Source organism: Setaria viridis, chromosome 7, assembly GCF_005286985.2.
Source record: "Setaria viridis chromosome 7, Setaria_viridis_v4.0, whole genome shotgun sequence".
NCBI classification, from domain to species: domain Eukaryota; kingdom Viridiplantae; phylum Streptophyta; class Magnoliopsida; order Poales; family Poaceae; genus Setaria; species Setaria viridis.
The window spans coordinates 17,465,234-17,486,766 of NC_048269.2; the positions used below are offsets into that span (position 1 = coordinate 17,465,234).

At 43.9% G+C, this 21,533-nt stretch overlaps 1 long non-coding RNA gene across 1 annotated transcript; it reads left to right on the plus strand.

Annotated features, from left to right (window-relative positions):
• Positions 1-11,049: 11,049 nt before the first annotated feature.
• LOC117865172 (uncharacterized) lies at positions 11,050-14,366 on the plus strand. Its single transcript, XR_004642476.2, has 3 exons — positions 11,050-11,185; positions 13,290-13,346; positions 13,431-14,366. It is a non-coding gene; the product is annotated as an uncharacterized lncRNA (long non-coding RNA).
• The last annotated feature ends 7,167 nt before the right edge of the window (positions 14,367-21,533 follow it).

Here is a 21,533-nt window from a genome sequence, read left to right on the forward strand (position 1 = left end):
CAAATTCATCGTAAAGGAAGTTTTGTGACGAATTAGTGACGAATTTCAGTCCGTAAAAAACCGAGCGTCAAGTTTGTACTTACGTGACGAACTGACAAAAAACGTCACATAACTGATTTTTTCTGTGATGAAAAAACTTTCATCGCAGAACCATTTTCCGTTCTATGACGTATCGCAAAAACGTCACTGAACTTCTGGATCCACGTGTCCCCATCCACGCTGGCAGTTGACGTGGTGCCGTCCACGCTGGCAGGTGACATGGTCCGAACACGCTGGTACGTGATGTGGCTTTGTCCACGCTGGCAGGTGAAGTGTTGGCCAGCACGTGCGCAAAGAGGACACGTGTCATTATTCTATTCACCCATGTATCGCACACTCGTATGGACACGTGTCGTCTTTTCATCAGTCCATGTGTCATTTTCTTACACGTCCATGTGTCTTTTTCCCATTTGGCCACATGTCATTTTTCAGTTTGTCCACGTATCATTTTCCAGTTTGCCCAAGTGTCCTTTCCCGAGTTGTCCACGTGTCATTTTTCTATTGATCCACGTGTCTTTTTTTTTTCTATGGTTCCACGTGTCAATTCCTTAGTGTTCCATGTGTTATTTTGTTATTGGTCCACGTGTCATTTCACGACTGCTCTGTGTGTCTTTTTCTTATTAGTCCACGTGTCAATTTCTGACTAGTCCACGTTTCCATTTCTGTTTATGACATGTTCTTTTCTTATTGATCCACGTGTTAGTTCCCCATTAGTACACGTGTCAGTTTCTTATTGGACCACGTTATTTTTGGATGTTACACGTGTTGTTTTCTGGATGTTACACGTGCCCATATCATGCATGTCCATGTTTATAGATACATATCATCATATAACACCAAATGATACAACAGAATTCACAGAAAGTTCACCATAATTAAGTTACAACCAGTTCATGACACCACCATTAGTTAATTGACAGTTTAGAGCCACATAAATTCGTAACACAAGCATCGGAGGTCACGACGGAATGCTAAGTAGTGCTGACAACAGCTCCACACACATAGGATCAGGGCTGAGAAGAGGTAAAGGGGTGTTCAGGTTCAAGATCTTCATAAGGATGACATTGCTCTCATCCTGTTGCTTCTTGAGCTCCTCGTACTGTTTTTGAGTTCTTGCCAGCGCTCCTCTGCTACTTCAGTCTTCTTCTTTAGTTCTTCCACTTGTTGATGGAGAACAGCTGAACCTTGTCTTTCAGAAGCAAGTTCTTACCAAAGCGCTTCTTCACCAGCTGATTGAGACTTGGAGGATCTAGTGGGTATACCGCTCCACGTGTGCTAAGTTTACGCAGGAGGTAATTTCAGTTGAAGTAGTAGTGTGTCAGTGTGTCGTTGCAGTAGGATGGCACTGCATGCTACCTGTTTGAGATGTGGACCTCGTGTTTAATTGTTTGTTTTCATAATCTAGTCATCATAATTTGGAGCCAATTCGTTCTTTGTTTAATTGTTTGTTTTCAGTGTTTAATTTGCTCTATATGTTGTTTCCGTGTCTGCACTACAGCGTGCGTCGTTCGATTACTCCGACGATGGCGTCGTCATCGGAGACCGAATAACACCGCGATGGCGCGTGCCACCTGCGGGCCGCCACTGCAGTGGCTGGAGTGGTCCGAATCGCTAGAGTACCCCGCAAATTAGATGGCTAGGGATTTGTGGAGACAAAGGGGAGGAATTGAAGGCGATCGAGGGTTTTCTTGCGAGGATGGTAAGGGTTTTCTCACGTTCGGCCTCCAGGAATTATACTTCGATTATATTTAGAATCAATTCCAAGTTACTAATTTTGCATAACTGCAACAATAATCTCATTATTCCTAGGAAAACCTAGGACAAGGAATACCAAAAACCTTTGCAACATCAACAGAAAATCATCAGTGCTGGATCGGACCTCGTCAACCAAAATCAACAGAAAAGTAACCAGTCCTCGACCTCATCAAGCAAAAGGTACACTAATCTGGTGAATTAGTTTCAATAGATATGTCCAATTTGACCGAAGAACACATCGCATTCGGCACGAATCCTACATTCCTCACTACATTCGCGCGACGTGGAGCGCGAGGGGGTGCCACTCGAGGGCTTTGTGCGCCAGCATGGATGGAGCTGTGGCGCGTGGATGGCAGCGAGCCAAAGTGATGGAGAGGTAGAGCAGCGCGACGTACAGTGATCGAATGTGGGCGGTGGAAGGGGCCAAGCGGGGGCTACAATAGGAGTTCTTGAAAACCCTTCTTTTGGGAAATGGTGAGGAAAACGAGAGGAGGAGTTCTTAAAATCCCCTCTGCGAACTGGAGTTGGAACTGGCGACGATGACGAGGAGGAGTTCTTGAAACCCCTCTTGGAACTACCGCCGACCGCCAGCCTCTCCACTCACGGTTAAGGCGGCACTGCGTCTCGGTGAGCGTGCGCGGGAACAGGAACCGTTGCATCCCCGTGTGAGTATTTTGCTAAAAAAGAATGCGAGTGTGTAGATAGTCGAAAAACCTTGACTAGCGCAGTGGTTGATAGCATCTACCGCACCGCCTTTGGCCCGTGTTCGAACCTATGCGGCAGCAAAATTTTTGCTCACTTTTTAGGGCTCGTTCAGCAGACTTGTTATTCAATGTGGGCATGTTTCTCTTCCTGGGCCAGATCGAGTAGATCTTGGTGGCTCACTCAAACCTGGACTAACTCCATAGCAATTTCATCTCAGGTCTGACTTTGAAATAGGCTGAGGCCTTATTATCTGCGGGCTCCATCATCACACGTGGCCACGATGTGGACATGTTGGACCGGGCAAGCAGGCTCCATATCTACACGTGGCTCGTCGGGCCCCACCCAACGGGACTAGCATTTACACGTGGTAGCCACGTCAGCCTGTTGGTCCACACCCGTACACGTGGATGGCTGGGTCCCACCTCTCCAGTGGATCCCGCACTGACATATTTGACCCACACCCCTTGTTGACATCAAAACGACTGATCTGTTGTTTCTACTGCCAGCGAATTTATCGGCTCAGAGTGGGATCAAGGCATCAAGCCGATGGGGTTCTTTATATTTCAAGAGGAGTCGATGTGGCTTTGAATATTGCAATCAGACATTATTGGCTCTAAAGGCAATCGTCGGACTTCTATAATTAGTTTCGGAACATGAAGCCTTCATACTCCGAAACTACGGGGCCTGTGTTGACACCGAATTATCGGACTTCTATAGTTAGTTTCGGAGTATGAAGGAATTCATATTCCGAAACTGGGGAGCCTGTGTTAACACCAAAATTTGGAAATATGCTCTGAAATGAAGGAATCGGCCGATGATGCAAAAAAATGATAAAATCTTCTAAATAAGGCTATTTGCGAGCTGGCCGTAGAAATCAGGAACGTGTGCATGAAGAAAGAGAAAGCAAGAAAGCTAGAAGATTAAAAGAAGGAAATCAACGCACACATGTACACAGCAATAGTTCCAACAGTTCGGCATCCAAGGGAAGCGCACGTACGGGAGGTCGTTTTATAGAGTAAAATATTCTGGAGATAGAGTTGGTTAGGGATAAGCTTGATTAGAGATAGAGTTGGGTTAGTTAGAGATAGAGTTTTGATTAGAAAATATTGTGTACGTGACTTGTCTTGTACGTGATTAAATGCCAATTATGTAACGTCAAATGCCATCCACCCTATAAATATAAAGGGTCCTGGCCATTGTAATTTTTAATCACACGATCAATATACAACACATTTATCTTTTATTTACCTTTTTAGCTTCACGCCATTGCATTAGGAGTAGGAGTAATGTAGCTTCTCGACGAGTTCCTTCTAGCAAGCTGGGCTGCATCGACCTCGATCTCTGGCAAGCTGCAAGTCCCCGTCATCAGGTGTACTAGACTTGAACTTCCGGGCGCATCACTGTCGTTGGGTCTGGTTTCATTTACCCGTTATCGAGTATCTTGGATCTTTGACTTACGGCGCATCGCTTCTGTCTCGATCAATGGTATTCACAAGTTATCCCGCGAGTTTGCATCGGCTGATATTTATCTGTTCTATCGTCTTGCCGTTTACGACACATCAATTGTTATGAATTCTGTTGGAATAGACGATAGATCTATTTTCAATAGCCTGTTGCATCTTAATCTTGGTTGCCCCTCGAGTGCCGTTGGAATTGAGTTTCATTATGATTGGATTCATCGACTGGCGGGGTTTAAATTAACATCCTGCTGAGTGTTTCTAGGCTGCATCTACCGGGCACATAGCTGTGGTTTCACCTAAAAATATTGGTAGTGATGTTAGTTTGAATCTCATTGGCTTGTGGCTTTGGCTATGGTGGAGCAAGAACTCGACAGCGCTCTGTCTCCTATCGGCTCTCCAGCCGATGGTTATCGCCAATTGTGTTGAATCGGCTGGATAGCCGATGAGCTACTCACGCTCACCAAGAAGGATTATCTCCACCTTGTCAGTTGAATGGTTAAACTGACTGGCACGCTCGCGCACACCACGCGCGTCGATTTGGATTCTGCACTAGAGTTAAGCAGATCTCCCAAGTCCTCATATGCTGATGCAGGATCCACCACCGCTAGGATTTTGCGTCAACACCCCTAACACGTGGACAGTTGGGTCCCAATCACCACACGTGGCTGCCAGGTAGACATGTTGGATCAGTCAACCAAGACCTACAGTTACACGTGTTAGCATGTCGGCGTGTTGGGCCCGCACTCGTACACGTGGATGACCGGGTCCACCTCTCTAGTGGACCCCGCGTTAACATATTTGACCCACGGTCGTGACACGTGGATCGGCAGGTCCTCGTCGTTACACATGGCAGCCATGTAGACACGCTGGATCCTCTAGCATCACAAGTGGACCTATGGGTCCCAACGCTACATGTGGCCCACCGGTTCTATGACAAGTTGCTGGCGTCACTGATACGAGATGTTGATGGCGCACCGTTTTGTGACGATATGAGATGTTGTTCTATGACACGTGTTTTTTTTATCATAATTCCATAGCGGTCGAGGGCTCCCGCCAATGATCTATGACGAACTTGAGATTTTCATCATAGATGTGGCATATTCAATGATGAAGTTTTAAAACGTCACGCAAAATATTATGGAAGCTATATGGAAGCTACTATTTCTAGTAGTGAGGGCTGCACCTGCAGTTTAGGGGGGTGAAGACGAAAGAGAAGGACAAAAGAGAAGAGAGGTTGGCCCAAGGCACGGAGCACAAAGCTAGAGGAGTAGCTAGGTCATGTAGAATTGCATCATGTCACTCTGAAGCTAGGCTATGGCTTGTGTCTGCAGTTGGCCATGGTTGGAAATGACTGTTGCGGCCCATTCAATGAAGGAAGCTAAGGGTTGGGACATGACCGTTGCTAGGCTATGTTTTCTTTTTTGGGGGTTAGTTATATTAATGCTGAAAGACACAATACATTCCTTTTTACAGAAAAAAATATTTCTAAAAATAAAAGCATTACAAAGAAAGGCCATCTAGTTAGGATCTCTTCTTCGAGTATCGGCTTGTTTGTGGAGCTTCTTGGCAACTTCCGCGAAGTAAGAAGCTCAAAAAGGCTAATTAAGTTTGTATGGAAAGTTTTTCGTAACTTCCTGAACCAGAAAGCTAAACATATTTTTGAAAATTGTTGTTGACTTCTCATGAAAAAAACCAATATTAAAAAACTGCAGTCAAACAAATAAACTTCGTATCTCCGTAGGACTCAACATAGTTTTGGTTGGTATTTGCACAGGTCGGTTGCATTTTTTATTTTGCTGCACATTGCGGTAGTGCAGTGGACCGTGGACTTTGCATGCATATGACAGGTGACAGGTGAGGCTCGCCAATCGCCAGCGCGCGCTCGATCGCGCACGCACGTCCAGTTTACTCGCAGCGCAGGCGCAGCAGGCAGCAGGCACAGGCAGGGAGGGGTGGCTCCTCCTAAATTTCTGTGCGGAAGCCTACCCTACCTACCTGAAACAATACAAGTCGAGAGCAGTGGATGGCCTGGTTGTGTTGGCGTATGCTAGCATGCAGCTCGAGCGCGCCAGTGCCTGCATTGATGCCGATCCTGATGCAGCACCACCGAAAAGGCGCGCACGCGCCCTGCAACAGCCAGGCAAGAGCCAGGCCGCAGGCGTACGTTTCGTATGCAGAGATAGATAATCATCTACTACTAGTCTGCTACTAGTACGTGTACATGCACTCGCAAATATACGTGCATGCGTCGAGTATTCCGAGTCCCTGATCGACGGTCGGGCCCTCCGGCCGGAAAGCTACCGCTAGCTAGCTAGCTAGGCGCCTAGGCAGCAGCGCCAGCATGCAAGGCGGCCGGGCCGGCAAGAAGGATGGATCGAGGCATGCAGGGGATGCCGGCCGCTAGACTGCTGGAGCTAGAAGAGGTAGATGACGAGCGGTTGGTTATTGGCTAGGGACTCGGAGCTAGAGACACGCCGCCGATCGATCGCCAGCAGTAGATGCAATGCAAAGTGCCTGGCACGGCGGCATGGGCTCGTGGATGGAGGGATCTGCAGGGCAGGTAGGAGCTAGCTGGTCGATCCGATGAGCAATCATGCGCCCGGCCGGCGCCCCCGCTGCATGCGTCTCCAGCTGCTCTTGCTGTAGGCCGGTCCTCCCGGAGCTGATCGAGCAAGATGCATGCCTCAATTACGGCTACCTCGGCAGCCAGCGCCCTGTTCACAGGCGTGGATTGTGACAGTTGTTGAAGCTGTTGCGCATATGCAGTCCGATCTCAGGCCGGTATACTATGCAGCGCCAGCGCCACATAAAGACTGATGGATCGTGCATCACCTGCACATCAGTATGTAGGAGCGTTGGAATAGGATATGGGTTTACAGACTATGGACAATGTTGACAGGACTACTTGTTGCAGCACGGCTAGAGGAGTGTTTGGATACGAGGTGTTAAACTTTAACAGTGTCACATCGGATGTTCGGATGCTAATTAGGAGAACTAAACATGAGCTAATTATAAAACTAATTGCAGAACCCTGTGCTAATTCGCGAGACGAATCTATTAAGCCTAATTAATCCATCATTAGCAAATGGTTACTGTAGCACAACATTGTCAAATCATGGACCAGTTAGGCTTAATAGATTCGTCTCGTGAATTACACTCAATCTGTGCAATTAGTTTTGTAATTAACCTATATTTAATACTCCTAATTAGCATCCAAACATTCGATGTGACGGGTGTTAAACTGTAACACCCTGTTGCCAAACAGCCATGGATGGAGAAGCTAGAGCCGGTGAAGAAAAAAAAAGATTCACGGGCTTCCGGTCCATTTTTAGAGATGAAAGAGAGCCAAGAGCTAAAAAATGAAGGTGCATATCTCTGGTGGCTTAAAATGCCCTGGTACAACGTACAAGGTAGAGGCGGGCCCTTGTAAAAAAAAGGGAAATGATATTCACGTCCACGTTGTTATTGGTCAATACTCGATCTGTGCCGGCCAGCTCTCTCTACCTGGTGCACTCTGTGAATTCAGTGTGGGCAATAATTTGGAGAGAGGAAGGGCCGAGGCTCCTTGTTCCTTCCTGTCTTTACCGAGGAGAGATAGAGACTAGAGAGCCATGGAGGCAGGGCACAGAGAGCAAGAGCAGGGGTGCAGGGTGCTCAAGCTCAGCTGCTCTCATGCTCTCGCGTCTCTGTAGCCTGTAGGAGTACGTACTAACTACACACGGCCGTATGTAAACGATTTCCCAGCAGCTAGTAGCCGATGCATCGCGTAAATGGCGCCATGGATGATCATGTCGATGGCGGATGGACATGGATCGTTCGGGTCGGAGCACACACCTCTGTCTCTCTCTCTCTCTCCATCCCTCCCCGTTCGTCAGAGGAGAAACAACAGGAAGGAGGTCATCTGGTCACGTCACATCACCACCAGCTACAGCCTAGCTACGGAGAGAGCCGGAGCCCAGAGAGAAGCTCGCTGAAAGTGAAGTGGGGAGGCAGAGCTGTCAATCCTGTTTTCAATTCAGCAGCCAGCCTCACTTGGTCCGGGCCCGGACCATCCATGCATGCACGCCCATCACCTGCAGCACAGCAGCAGCTCTCTCTCAGAGTCGAGTCAAACCCCACGCTACAAGCCTACAACAACAGCTCGTAGGCAGTTAACTTTGGCATGCATGAGAAAGAGAAACCCAAACAAAAGGGAAATTAATTATAAAAACCGCTCTCACTTAGATTTTGAGTTTATAAGTCATTCGATTGCAAATACCGCTCTATATTTGATTTTGTTAAAAAAAGAACCATCACAATGACCGCATTGATTAGCCTTTACAAGTGGTTTAATCAATTTAGGGCATGATTGGTTTGTGCCTTTAAAGGTTATAGGCACGCCACAATTTTCGTTAGTTTGTTTTTTGTTTCTCATCCACATGTGGATTGATACGATTTCTTAACTGCATACCCCACATGCCATAGACATATTCCGTTCCTAAGCTTTGCTGTGTAGGTGTGGCTTCAATTTTATTGGCTACGTACTTATTTTGGCAGATACAACTTGCTTAAAGTTAGTTGTGGCAAGTTAGGCACCAACCAAACAAGCTCTTGGAGCCACAAGTACAATACTTATCGAAGTTAGATACTACTCCATCCATACCAATAAAAATAAGTTATTATGAAATTCAAAATTTGGATAAAAAACATGTCGTTGTATCATATTTGCCATGTGCATGTGCATGCGACAGTAAATTAATGACAAATATGACTAATAAATAGGACAAATAATATTATTTTATCTCTTTTTAATATGTTCTTAAATTTTTAAAATATTTGTTTTGAATGGAGGAAGTATATACCTGAGGAAGTATATAGGTATAGGTATAGTTCTAATCCTTTTCGAAATTCCACCAAAAGAATCGCCGTGATCTTAAATGTTTTGGCAGCAAGTTTCGCTATGTGGAAGAAAAAACAAGGGAACGTAATGAATATTGCTCTTCAATTTGACTCAGACTTTTGTTGTTATAAATTGTCAAACTTGAGATAACAATTATTGTATTCTTTTTATAACAGAGGGAGAGGGAGTAGTATGGTAACAATTATTGTTATCACAAATAAATGCAAGACAGAACCAATCCAAACAAACATTCACATGCATGCCAAGTGTTGACTGGAACCCTGCTGGGAGTTTTGACCTGACACGCTCTCGATCGAGCGACAGTACATAGGACTGTATCTCCTCATGATTGAACAGAGCCACCCTCGTGTATCCTTGTCCGCTTCCCGTTGGATCCACACGAGTGAAGGAGCCACTGGCCAGCAGTGCTGGCACTACTGCTGACACTACTTGCAACTTATTTTGTGCATACCTCCTGTCACGCATGATGACGCACGTACGTCCGCCACTTCCATGGATGGAGAGCATGAACAGCTCCATCCTGTTCCTTGCATTGCATGGACGGACGACGCTCTCGACGACTAGCTGATGTGAGGCCGGCCGTCACGTGTGATCGATCGATGCTGACTGATGTGGTGGAACTCCACGTCCCGTCGATCGAGTCGTCCCGATTAAGGTGAAGGGCACTTCCAAAACAGACAAGTTGCTATACGGTGTCCACTTGCTAAATTTCTAACCTTCTTCAAGCTTCAGATGCACTGTATCGATCGATGGTTGTCCCAGAAAAATCCAGCGTCGTTAGTGGCGTACGTTGTAGGCATACGGGGACGAACTAACCCAGACGACGGCAGGAGATGACGAGGCTGGTGATGGTAGCATGACGGGCGAGTGAACGAAAAGAGGGAGGGGTTGGCAGGCACGGGAATAAATGCACCGTACCCATATAGGAACACGTACGATACAGCTGATGTCGAGTTGAGGTGACAGGTACGTTTTCATGTATAGTGCCACTAGTATAGTAAACAAAGAGGGAAAAATTCAGGTTGGGGCAAGAGATCTGATAGCTAAGGGTGCCACACGTGTGCCGGTAAGTAATTGCACGCATGCTGACGATCATGGCCATGCTTAGTCTTGTTTTTACAAGTGTCCTCTCGTTGGATTACGCTAGCTGCCTAGTGGTTCTACGCCATTGTTGACGGGTCAAGACCCGATCGAGCGAGGCGGACCGGCCCCCCACCACTGCACCTGGACAGGGACAGCGATTCAGCGAAGAATGTTTCACTTTTCAGCTTGCAGGAATAGTATTCTCCGATCATCTCCCATCATAAGTCATCTGAGCATTGGACGGTAGAGAATAAAATAAGAATTTTGTACGTTATTTATTTAAAAATATTGGAGGCAACACATTAATTAATTAAAAATCCAAGTGAGTATATATGTAAGTCGACGGCAACCGCAATGGACTTTGGATCATAATTCAACCATATGGCAAAGTGAACTATGCTTCGTTGGTTAGGTTTCTTATGATGGAAAATTGTCCAACTTTGACTTGGGCCTCCCGTGGTATTCCTTTACTCCTTAGGTTGGTCCTATGGACATTCCCCTCGGCATAAACATCGATTTTAATATCTCCATCAACCTCTCACCTCGTTCTCCAATATACCATAGTACAAGAAAATAAATGATACATATGACAATATGAGATATGATATGTGTTGATGACCCTTAAATACCAAATCTGACCGTCAATTCCCGCATAAAAGATGAGTATCAAACATAGTGGTAGGAGTTTATTATTAACTATTTTATAAGTGTTGGTGAATATTTGTATGCAGGTGATTAATTATCAAAATAAAAGGAAACACACCTAAAAGGAGTAAGAAAACACACTCCCAACCAATCAAGTGTAAGCACACGGATTCATTGACCCACAAACAGGGGTAAACCGAATCAACTTCACGCCAATCACCATGTACCCACTTGAGGAGCCACCAGGAAGTGTACCAGACAAAAGGCGGTGCCCGGGGGTTGGCCAACCCCTGGTTCGGCTGACCTTCTAGTGGCTCCTCATTCCCATCAGCCTCCACCTATCCACTCTTGACAGTTTCCCAATGGTGGTTCCAGCTGATTCCTCGAACATTCCCTCGCAGAACCGCCTCTAAGCACCTATATAAGAAGCTTTGAGCTACATTTCAAGGCGAAGCGTTGCTACCTAGTTAGTGTTTATTAGAACAGGGAGAGAGTGAGCGTTAGTCTGGGGAAGTGTCAGGCCTGCTGGCACTCTTCCCTAAGGTTGTTCCTTGGCGGTTGCTTTTATCTTAGTAAGTATTCGTGATTCCCTATGGTGGTAAGTCTCTTGATTAAGTTATGTTCCTTAATTGCTTGCAGGTTCAGCGCTCAGTACCTTAGTCTTACATCAATGCAACCTTGAGATTAAGATAGTAATCGATAACATAGACGTGGTGTCTAGCAGGTTAGAGGTTACCTTTGTTTTCCTTGTTCCCCATGGAATGCATAGGTAGGCAGCACGTGGTGATAGCTTTGTCCGTCCTTCGTAATCCTCCACGTTCGGGTACAACGTGGAGCTATTGGCCGGAGTCTCCTTGCAGACCCAAGTCGGTGCTCGAAGTAAGCAGTTAACCACATAACCTATCTTAACCCAAGATCTTCTACCCATAGGAGTCGTCTCTACCCTCGCCTACTTATCTTTTGTTGTCTTTGGATGTTCTAGACTCGAAGAGTAGTACACATACATTCCCCGTGGATTCGATACCCTAAATATCGAAGCTACAACGGTATCCCTATGCTTACAAATTTATTCGTGCACGTTATTTATACGAACAATATGGCCGTGACCATGAATTTTTCTCTCAATAAAACTAAACATAAAATATGATTTTATTTCCAATCCATGAAAACACCACATGCCCGCTTACGCTTTGGTTTCTAAGCCTAGGCAAAATTCAGCTCTAATACGTGGATGTATAAATTTCAGATGGTACCAATTATTTTGGTAACTAGCTATCATGCTTGAAATTTTTTTGAAACCCTATAATTTGATAAGGTCAAACCGTACTCATGAAATTACTAAATCAAAGAAATTCCTTTGCCCTATTGTTGTCAATCGATGAATTACTACACCGTCTGCGATTTTGCGCAACAGCCACATAAATCTCCAAGCGCACTGATGTACTAATTAAATGGATGCTTGACAGCCTTATTGGCACATGAATAGCCGATAGTATTTATTGCCGAACAATACTATCCATCAAAAGCACTGGTACTATTTTATTTCAGTGGAGACTGCAATAGCTCTTTCGTTTAAAATTTAAATGAATGGGAGTAGAGTGACAAATATGCACATGGAGCTAGCATTTGGAACACTTGATGTAGCACTAGCCCGATCTTCCAAAAGGTAGTGATAAATTCGATATGTGGAGACCCGACGTTGACGATCCGGGCTTCTAATCAGACACGATTCGAATCCCTGCAACCGCTACACCATTGCTCCATTGGTTATCAACCAAGCACAACTTGATTGACCTCGCCGAGAAAGCTTTCCCTGCAAGCGAATCGAAGGACACAAGCAAGAAAGTATAAACACGTAATCTGATATTGCAAATATGAATGAAGTAAAGAAGGGTTCAGGCTCTCAATTCGAAAGGACTAATCGACACAGTCGAGGAGAACAAGAACAGGGGCCCTAGATCACTGTAAAAGGACTTGTCGCCACAGTTACAACGAATCAATCTCAGTTTCTCAAAGGAAAACTAGAACTAAACAAAACTCCGAGTTTCTAAGGCGGCAGCTACTGAGTTTATATCAAAAGGGGCGAACTAGGGTTGGAGGCGACCAGGAAGGGGGCGCCCACAACTTGGGCTTAAGGCCCGACACGATACAAGGCCAAGTTGGCCCAAAACTAGTGACGCAGCACCTTGTCGTGGTCACACATAATGATCCACGAACCTTCTGGAGCTAGGACCAGAACCAAAACAACGGCAACGGTGTCCCCGATCCAACACATGAAAGAACGCCTCGTTTCGATGTCGTATGAGGAAGATATGGCTGAAACTGTTCAGGGGTATCGGCTGAATCCGAAACGAATGCGACGACCGAGTTGGTGATGAATTGTAACTTGGGGAAGACCATGACTCGTGCGTGTCCAGCATGACGATGTTCTCATCAGCACCAATTTTAGTATCATTTGTAGAAATCTAATGTGTAATCTAAAATTTGCTTAAGAACAGTCAGCAAAATGAGTGGTATCACAACAACATTATTTTTTCCCATGACACCTTGTTTCCCGACCTATTCACAATGCTCTTAATATGTTGGCGAATTTCATATTACTTGCATTAGTGTCGAAATAAGATTTCTTTTGCATGTCTACGGGAGAGTTGTTGGCTATGATTGTGGCCATGTAATTGATGTTTTGTGTTATCGGTTTGCAGGTTGGAAGGATGCAAGCTTAAATAGCATCTCAAGCTCCTGAAAGTTTAAGCTCATTGGTGAGCATTACTGAATGGAGAAGAAAAGCATAAACTAGTAAATAGGTTTCTCTACTAACTTTAATGGGTTTGTCAAATTCCTAGGTTCTTGTGCCAGTTACTAAGAGAAGAAAGGCATCAACTAGTAAATGGGTGGCTGCAAGTGAAGAGCATTTGGGAGCAAGACAATCTTCCAAGCATGTTGCAGTGATGTTTTCATTATCAACAGGTGTGGCACCCGCCCCAGTTTGGTTAGCCCAGTATGGCCCATGAGCGCAAGTGCGTATGTTTAGTACCACCTTGCTAGTTGAGCAAGGGTGGAGCCAACTTATAAACCTTTGTCAACCAGCCATAGCACCTTCGGGTTAACCCTTTTACATGAAGCGAGGACAAAAGTGTAAGCAGGATGCTATGTGTATGCGTGCTCGCCCCTCGAAAGGGCTGGGCGGTGCGGCTTTGGAGGACGGGGTGTTACAAATGGTATCAAAGCCGACCCTCGCGGTTGCGCTTATGGGTCAGTGTGTGGGCATATGGCGCATGGTGCGTGTGGGCTCTAGATGGGACACACGACATGGCATATGGCGCCGGCACTGGACGTACGATCGTGCGTTAAGAGGGGGGTGAATGTGACACCAGCCCAATTTGGTTGGCCTAGGGTGACCCATGGGCGCAGGTGCGCATGTTTAGTACCACCTTGCTAGTTGAGTAAGGGTGGAGCCAACTTATAAGTCTTTGTCAACCAACCATAGCACCTTCGGGTTAACCCTTTTACACGAAGCGAGGATGAAAGTGTAAGCAGGGTGCTATGTGTATGCGTGCCCGCCCCTCGGAAAGGCTAGGCGGTACGGCTTTGGAGGACAGGGTGTTACAACAGGGTAGCATTTTGGAAGCTGCAAAATTGAAGAAATCAACTCAAAGTTATTGCATTAAGGAAGCTGGATGTTTTTTTGTGATTTTTTGGAACTGTTGTACATGCATCTACCAAATTGGGTTTGTTAGTGTTAAAGATTATATAAAGATCAACAAAATTAACTGCGCTTTAGTCCCTATGAATGTCTGTTATGTAGTAATACTGTTACTGTCATGAACTTGTGTTTCCTTCATTGGCTTGCGTGAGAAATGATGCGAAACTGAAGGATATATTAGTCCTATTGTATTACTGTGAAGGGTTGTGTCATATGGCAATGATGTTACTATTATGAGCTTGTTCCCTTCATTAGCTTGTTGTGTGAAAAATAATACAGGAATTTACGATCTTAACAAGTAAAAATATACGGTGCATAATGTACTACTTCCTGCCGTCCACGAGAAACTTGCATAGGCGACCGTAAACGAATGAGTTCAGGTGTGGCTCGGGCCGCGGGCGACAACTTTGTTGGCTTCTTGGCATGCGTGATGTGCAAGGGCTCAGCTCGGGCGGCTCGGCTCTAGGTATGCAGGTCGGCTCTGCTTGGCTCTCCAGGTCATACAGCTTAGTTTGCCAAAACAACGATTGGACTTGGTCAAATCCACACCACATAGGCAAAACCAGGTAGGAATCCCGCTTAAGGGCTAAATTAAGCTAGTGTCAATAGGATAGAGGAGTAAATTAAGTCAACATTTTGGTTAGGGTGTGGGATGGACAAAGTGAATATGTGAGGGGAGTAAAATGGACTTTTTTATTTTTCGTTAAGAGTATACATAGATAGTGGATGCATGGTTGTTAGCACTAAAATTTTGTTTTGGCGTTGGTGCACTGGCACCCACTGATGCTCACATGAGTTTCATCCCTACAAGCAATAAAAATGCTCATGTTATTTGTTATATGTGAACATGACTAATATATTTGAATATGATTGCCATCTGAGTAGTATGCTCGTTATATTTAGAATTACATTATTTAATTTGTTTAAATATGGTATAAGCATGTCCCTTATACATCTAAGATCATATTAATGAAAACTTTACTTTCCTATAAATTCATGTGCTAGTGAGTAAAAATGTTTTGTCGCTATAGTTCATCACGAATGGGCTGATCCCTCATAGTTTTTGTTCATCTGTTAACATGAAATAAAAACTAGATGATGATGAAGTGGTGATCGACATTGAGTCATCGACGTATGGTTGGAAGGAGCATGTAGACTATAGCATACGCCTATTTCCTTTTTTTTATCATCACGTATTGATGTTTGAATTCATGAATGATTATAAGAAATATTATCCATTTATTGCAGCAGGCCATTTATAAGATTAGTATTGGACTTGGTTAAGGCTAGGGATAGATATTACTGGGATTTAATTTGCAAGTTGTACGTGATAATTGATAGATATTTTTAGTCAATCAAATACCTTTGTAGCTTCCATCTTGTTTTTTTTTAATTTTTTAGCACCACTATTTCATCTAGAAAGCATGCATCCAGTAGTGAGAAAGGAAATAAAAGAGCAAATGAGTATTGAGCTGATAGGATCATAGAGAGGATCTTTTTGCAATTTTTTAAGATACTACACGAACCTACAAAAATCAAGATAGGTTGGTAATTGTTGTTGTGGAGAAACAAACTACTCCGTTTTTTCAAGACATATTTCATTTGGTTACGCCAAAGGGCTTGTCTAATGGTTACTCTACTAATATTTTATTTATGTGATACAAATTATGCTCATAATTAAAAGAATCAAATACGAATCTAATGACATCAAACTTTGTGTCAAGAAAAGTATGCATTACTCAATAATGGTTGGTCAAATCTTTAACTTAAGAAATAAAATAAGCCTTGTGATTTTCAAATGGAACTGCTAATATTTTAATTTAGAAGGTCAGAGTACTACATAGGACAATATTGACATCAACACGGATGCAATAAAAATACGATTGACCATGAGCACATATTTAATTCCTCTGGTAGTCTTGTGAAATAATCAGTGTTTGATATGGACATTAATTATGGTCCAAGATATTTAGTCCCTGTTTTTACTATGAAGTTATATATCAATTATTATGTCAATGTTTATATCAAGGGTTTTTGTTTTTAGTTTCATCCCCGGTCACTAGAGTATCATGACCTGTCTTGTTGCCGTCGCTCTCTGATGCTAACGTGCCTTTATGTAACTTACGCTAGCAAATACTTCAATAAATTACTGAAGCTGATGTGAGGAGTGTTAGTTATTTTCTTGCAATTTTTGAAAAGTATTTTGGTGCCATAAACATTCAAATAAGTTTCAAAAGTAGCCTAATTTGGTTAATTTTAGTTTTAATAAAAATATATATGTGCATGTGTGTTTTTAAGAAAAGTTGTGTTAACCTTCATTTTTTTATAATTAAAATAAGTTACATGATTTTTGGAGATGATTTCGAGGTCATTCACCCAACTTAACTTACATAAATGATAGAAATATCAAATAAGGAATGGAAGCTAGCGCTTGATGTGGGAAAAGATCTTTGGAAAAAAATAATTGAGTTATGTTCTGATATTAAATAAGCAATTTTCTCGACGAAGAATGGTAGGAGCATGGATCGACCGACGGAACGCACCTAGCTAGCTTCCTTGCTTGGAAGTTGGAATAATGGTAACCCCGCTCTATACGAACTGTACTAATCATCCACCATTCCCACCTTGTTAGTAGCATGGTCCATGAGCAGCGTTGATAGTACCACCGCAACAGCATGGTGAAAAGTAGTCTTTTGGTGAATTTTAATTTTAAAACTATAAAGGTACACGCTGTGTGCTATCTGAAAAAATTGGTTTTACCTTCATTTATTTTATCATTGGAACAAGGTTCATGATTTTTGGAGATGATCTCGAGGTCATTTCACCCTACTTAACTTATAGAAGTGGCAGAAAAGTTAAATAAGGAATGGAAGTTAGAACTAATCAATTTGATGTCACATCATGGAGGGAAAAGTTGAGAAAATTGAGTTGTTTTCCGTATCAAATAAAATATTTTCTTGAGGAAGAATGCCAGGGGCGCATGCATCCACGGACAGAACGTTTATCTATATAGTAGCTTCCTTCCTTGGAGGTTGGATTAATGGTAACCCCGCTCTATACGAAGCATCCACCATTCCCACCCGGTTAGCAGCAGCATGGTCCATGAGCGGCGTTGACAGCACCACCGCAACAGCAGTCTCCAGTCTCCACACGCGCTCCTCAACAGCTATCGGCACGTGAATCTATAGCTGGCTTTAGTAGCCACGGATGATCGAAATGGTGGGCCAACGCAATCCCCATTCGGTCCCTCCAAGCTCTCTTGTAGCTCGGTGATCGATCGATCTGTCCAGTCCGACTCCGACTCCGACTCCGACTCCGACCCGGCCGGCCGGCCACCGATCGGCGGCGAATCCAATCGCCGGCGAGGCCGGGACCGCCGCTCCGACCTGCCGGTGCAATGCAACCGAATAAATCCAGCGTGCCCGCGGCAGCATGCAGGTTGCGCGGTGGCCGTCCATCCGCCCGTCCATCTCCCAGATTCGCATCGGAGCGCGACGCCTCGACGGCATGCATGCGCCGTGGAATCGTCAGCTCGAGCACGTACAGGGTATCTAGCCGCGTATACGTACGCGCACGTCCCCATCGGCGACAGCGAAAGGCTCGTCGGCGCACGTGTACGCGCGGCGTATAAAGGCTGACGTGGACGCGTACACCTACCGGATCTCCACGTACGTATACCTACTACTGTAGCACGTACGGTTGGGGAGCTGGCCGCAGCGTACGTACAGATACTTTTCGAGGACCGGCGGGCAGCTTTTTTTCAATAATATATTTAATTTAATTTTGGGGAAAAAAATTAAAAACATCGCCGGAACGGAAGAACGAAGGGTCCACTGGTGGGTTAGCTTGGGGGCGCACATCATCCGCCTCGCACACATCCACGTCGCGTTTTGGCGCAGTGTTACGTAGCAGCCAGGGTACAGTTGCCCCCTGCCGCTTGCCTTTTTGGATGGCGTACATCATTGTGCCGGAAAACGGAATCTCAGCTACTAACTCATTAGCCGTTTGCTCTAGATATATAATACAGTTATATGTATACATATATGTATTTATTATGGTTTCTCCAACCCGTTGAGGATCCAAAACGTGCCTGCTGTGCACGCCGACCTTATGGACCAATTAACTAAGTCGATGAGATGCCCCGGTACACTAAGGCTTGTTTGGTTGTTCAGAATTGAATCATGGAAAGGGGAATGAGTGAATCCGGTTGTATCACTCGATCCTAGAGGGTTTCGTTTTGAAGGTCAAGACTTAAGACATGGGGATTGATTCCGGATCGCTAAGAGGTCGGAATAATTAAAACGAGCTGGAATAGAATCAAGACCGGCTCTATTCCGGTTAGAATCAAGACCGGCTCTATTCCGGTCCGAACCGAACGGTTATTTTGTATTAGGTCGGATTTTTAACCAAGTCAAATCAATCCGTGCGGAATAGATCTCGTTCCGACCGGTTCCGAGAGAACTGAACGAGGCCTGGATTTGCAAAGTCAAAGACTGGTTTCTAATTTGCAAAGTCTCTACCATTTTCTTAATTTGACATGAGAATGTTTTGTTGTTATTTTTCTAGACTTGGTGTGAGCCACCAGAACGACAAGTTAGACAGGTGTATTTGGATCACGTCAAGCTTCTTTCAATTCATCACCATGTCCGTTGCTAAGGTCAGTTTCAATGGAGTTTCATGAAGAGATTTATGGGCATTAAATTTTATACCACATCAGCAATTTTGCTGACTTAGTAAGGTCATTTATGATTAGAGTTTTACCAGATGTGAGATGAGTTTCATCACTATAACACTTCGCTGGTATAGTTATCTAGTTCTTAATCTTGATACCTGTGCAATGAGACTGGACTAAACCAGGGACACGTATCGCATAACCAACACCCCACGCCCACGGCAGTTGAGGAATTGTGCTAACTCTCCTGTCATATGCTCATCAAAAATTAATATCAACAAGAAGTGGAGGGTCCATATGGCTCAGTACTTAATAAGTCCTCATGATTGTCGATGAATGCATGATGCCGAAGGTAGGTATTGATCTATTTAAGGGTTTAAGTAATCAATGGGAAAGTTGACTCGAGTATTTTTTTTAAGTTAACACATGCACACAATACACGTATCACACACTCACATCTATAAACTTCGATAAGGAACTGAGCAGATATATCTTCAGGTTGACGAAGCCAGTACAGTACAAGTGCCTCATTGTCGATGGTTGTGTTACCAAATCACCGATAAAAATAGCCAAATTTAGTGAGACACGCATGATGTAAAACAAGAGGTTGATCCTTAATGGTTCCATCACTAGCTAGGTTGAGCTTATTCTAAGTTACAATTAACCATCTAAACAATACTCTCTTGACTCTATTATTTTTTTCACGCCTCCAATCCACATTCCTTATTTTTCCCTTCTCTGCTCACCTCCTCCGACTCTTACGACATCCACCCTCATGGCTCCATCCCTAACAAGATAGGGCTTGTCCACTAGGTTAAATTAGATATTTATTTTGAAGATTTTGGGGGATAGGATCTTGGATTTAGAGGAGAATGATGAAGATAAATGTTAGCCCAGCGATGGAGGTGGTTGGTTGGCAGGCGGCGAGCCATAAGAGGCACCACGGTCTAGGATGGTGGAGGATGGTTGGTAGTGAGTGTTAGGGCACTCACAACTCACTTGTACAAGTTAGCGTGACGACAAACTTGGCAACGAAAGATGCCGGATATTGGAGCGGGAGGGGAGGTTAGGAGAAAGAGGAAAATGTGGTTAAGAAGAAATGCATTAACAGTTGGCTCAAAATCAGATGGATGAAAAACATTAGGAGAGAGGGATGAAAAAATCAGGGTGTGAAAGGACGAAAAATACGTTTAGTGTGGTACAACCAATCCCTTGGCTAAACTGGACATGCAACATTTTCTATCCAACATGGTTTTTGCAGACTGTATGGAAGGTAGAATAACTCCCTGTGTCATTTGGACGCTAGGGACAAGGTTCTCTCCATGATAAGCCTGGTCCATGACTACCCTCAAAATTCTAGCGTGGGAGTAATGCGGAATATCAATCTCATTCTCCTTTATGGAAATAAGACATAATTCATTTAAGGTTTAGGTTTTTATACATCTGGTAAAAAAGTATAAAAAGTATATTTAGATGAGGTTTTTATACGGTAGATTTAGTTTTTTATACTATTTTTTGGTTCAATTTACTCCTACAACTATGTCAATTGGCCCAATTTACCCCTTAATAAGATTTGTTTTTTTCTCCACACACAAATGGAGTTTTAAGTTAAATTTTGTAGGATGGTCGTAAACATCATAACATACGTTAGGAAAATATGTTATGAATTTTGTTGTCACTACTTTGATAGACTAGGGTATCTAATAATAAAATTAATCCTTGGTATATAATATATATAATTGTACAAAAAGTAATAATCTAAAGTCACAATATACTTTTAAAATATATTTATAGTGTCCACTGTCACATTACAAAATTTAATTTAAACTCCTACAGGTCCCATTTCCTATTATTTTTTTTAAAAAAACTATGGACCTTTTTTTCCTAACATTGGAAGTAGTCAACTAGAGTAGAGTTCTATCTTCCTCAAAAAAAAAAGAGTAGAGCTCTATCTAGTTAGGTTTGTGGAAATACCTTGAGCTTGCCCCCCTCTTTTTACAACCACGTAAATTAAATGAAGTAATCAATAATAAAGTGTTTTCGCTCTTGATGAAGAATGGATCAAAACGTACGGCATCAAACAAAAGGCCATCTAAATTTTTGCTTGCGCTCGTAGCTAGCGGGGACCATAGCTAGCAAGCAAGTGCTTCCACATCATCCAACTGCATAATCTCAACACAGCCAATAAAACCCCACGACGTGGCTTAACCGCCAGCGCTAGCTGCATAATCACGGGCGACCCAAGTCTAAGAAGAGGCGCGTGCTCTCTTCCGTTTTTGGCAGTATGTAAGCCGCAAGTCATGTCACCCTCGCAACGAAGCTGCGATGTGGGAGAAGCTCCTGTTTTCTCTGCTGAACGCTGCTTTGCAGAGGTACGATTCAGTAGGAAGGACATCACCTTCTCAAAGATCCTAGGCATTATCACAAATTGCCATGGGAAAAGGTACCACTCTTCGATGCAAGCTAGCTAGAAACCCTGTCCTGGATGCCTCTCTTCTAGCTTGCGAGTGACATATCATTAACCATTCTTCATTAGAGCTAACACTTGGGACATTGAGTCCTAAGCAGAGA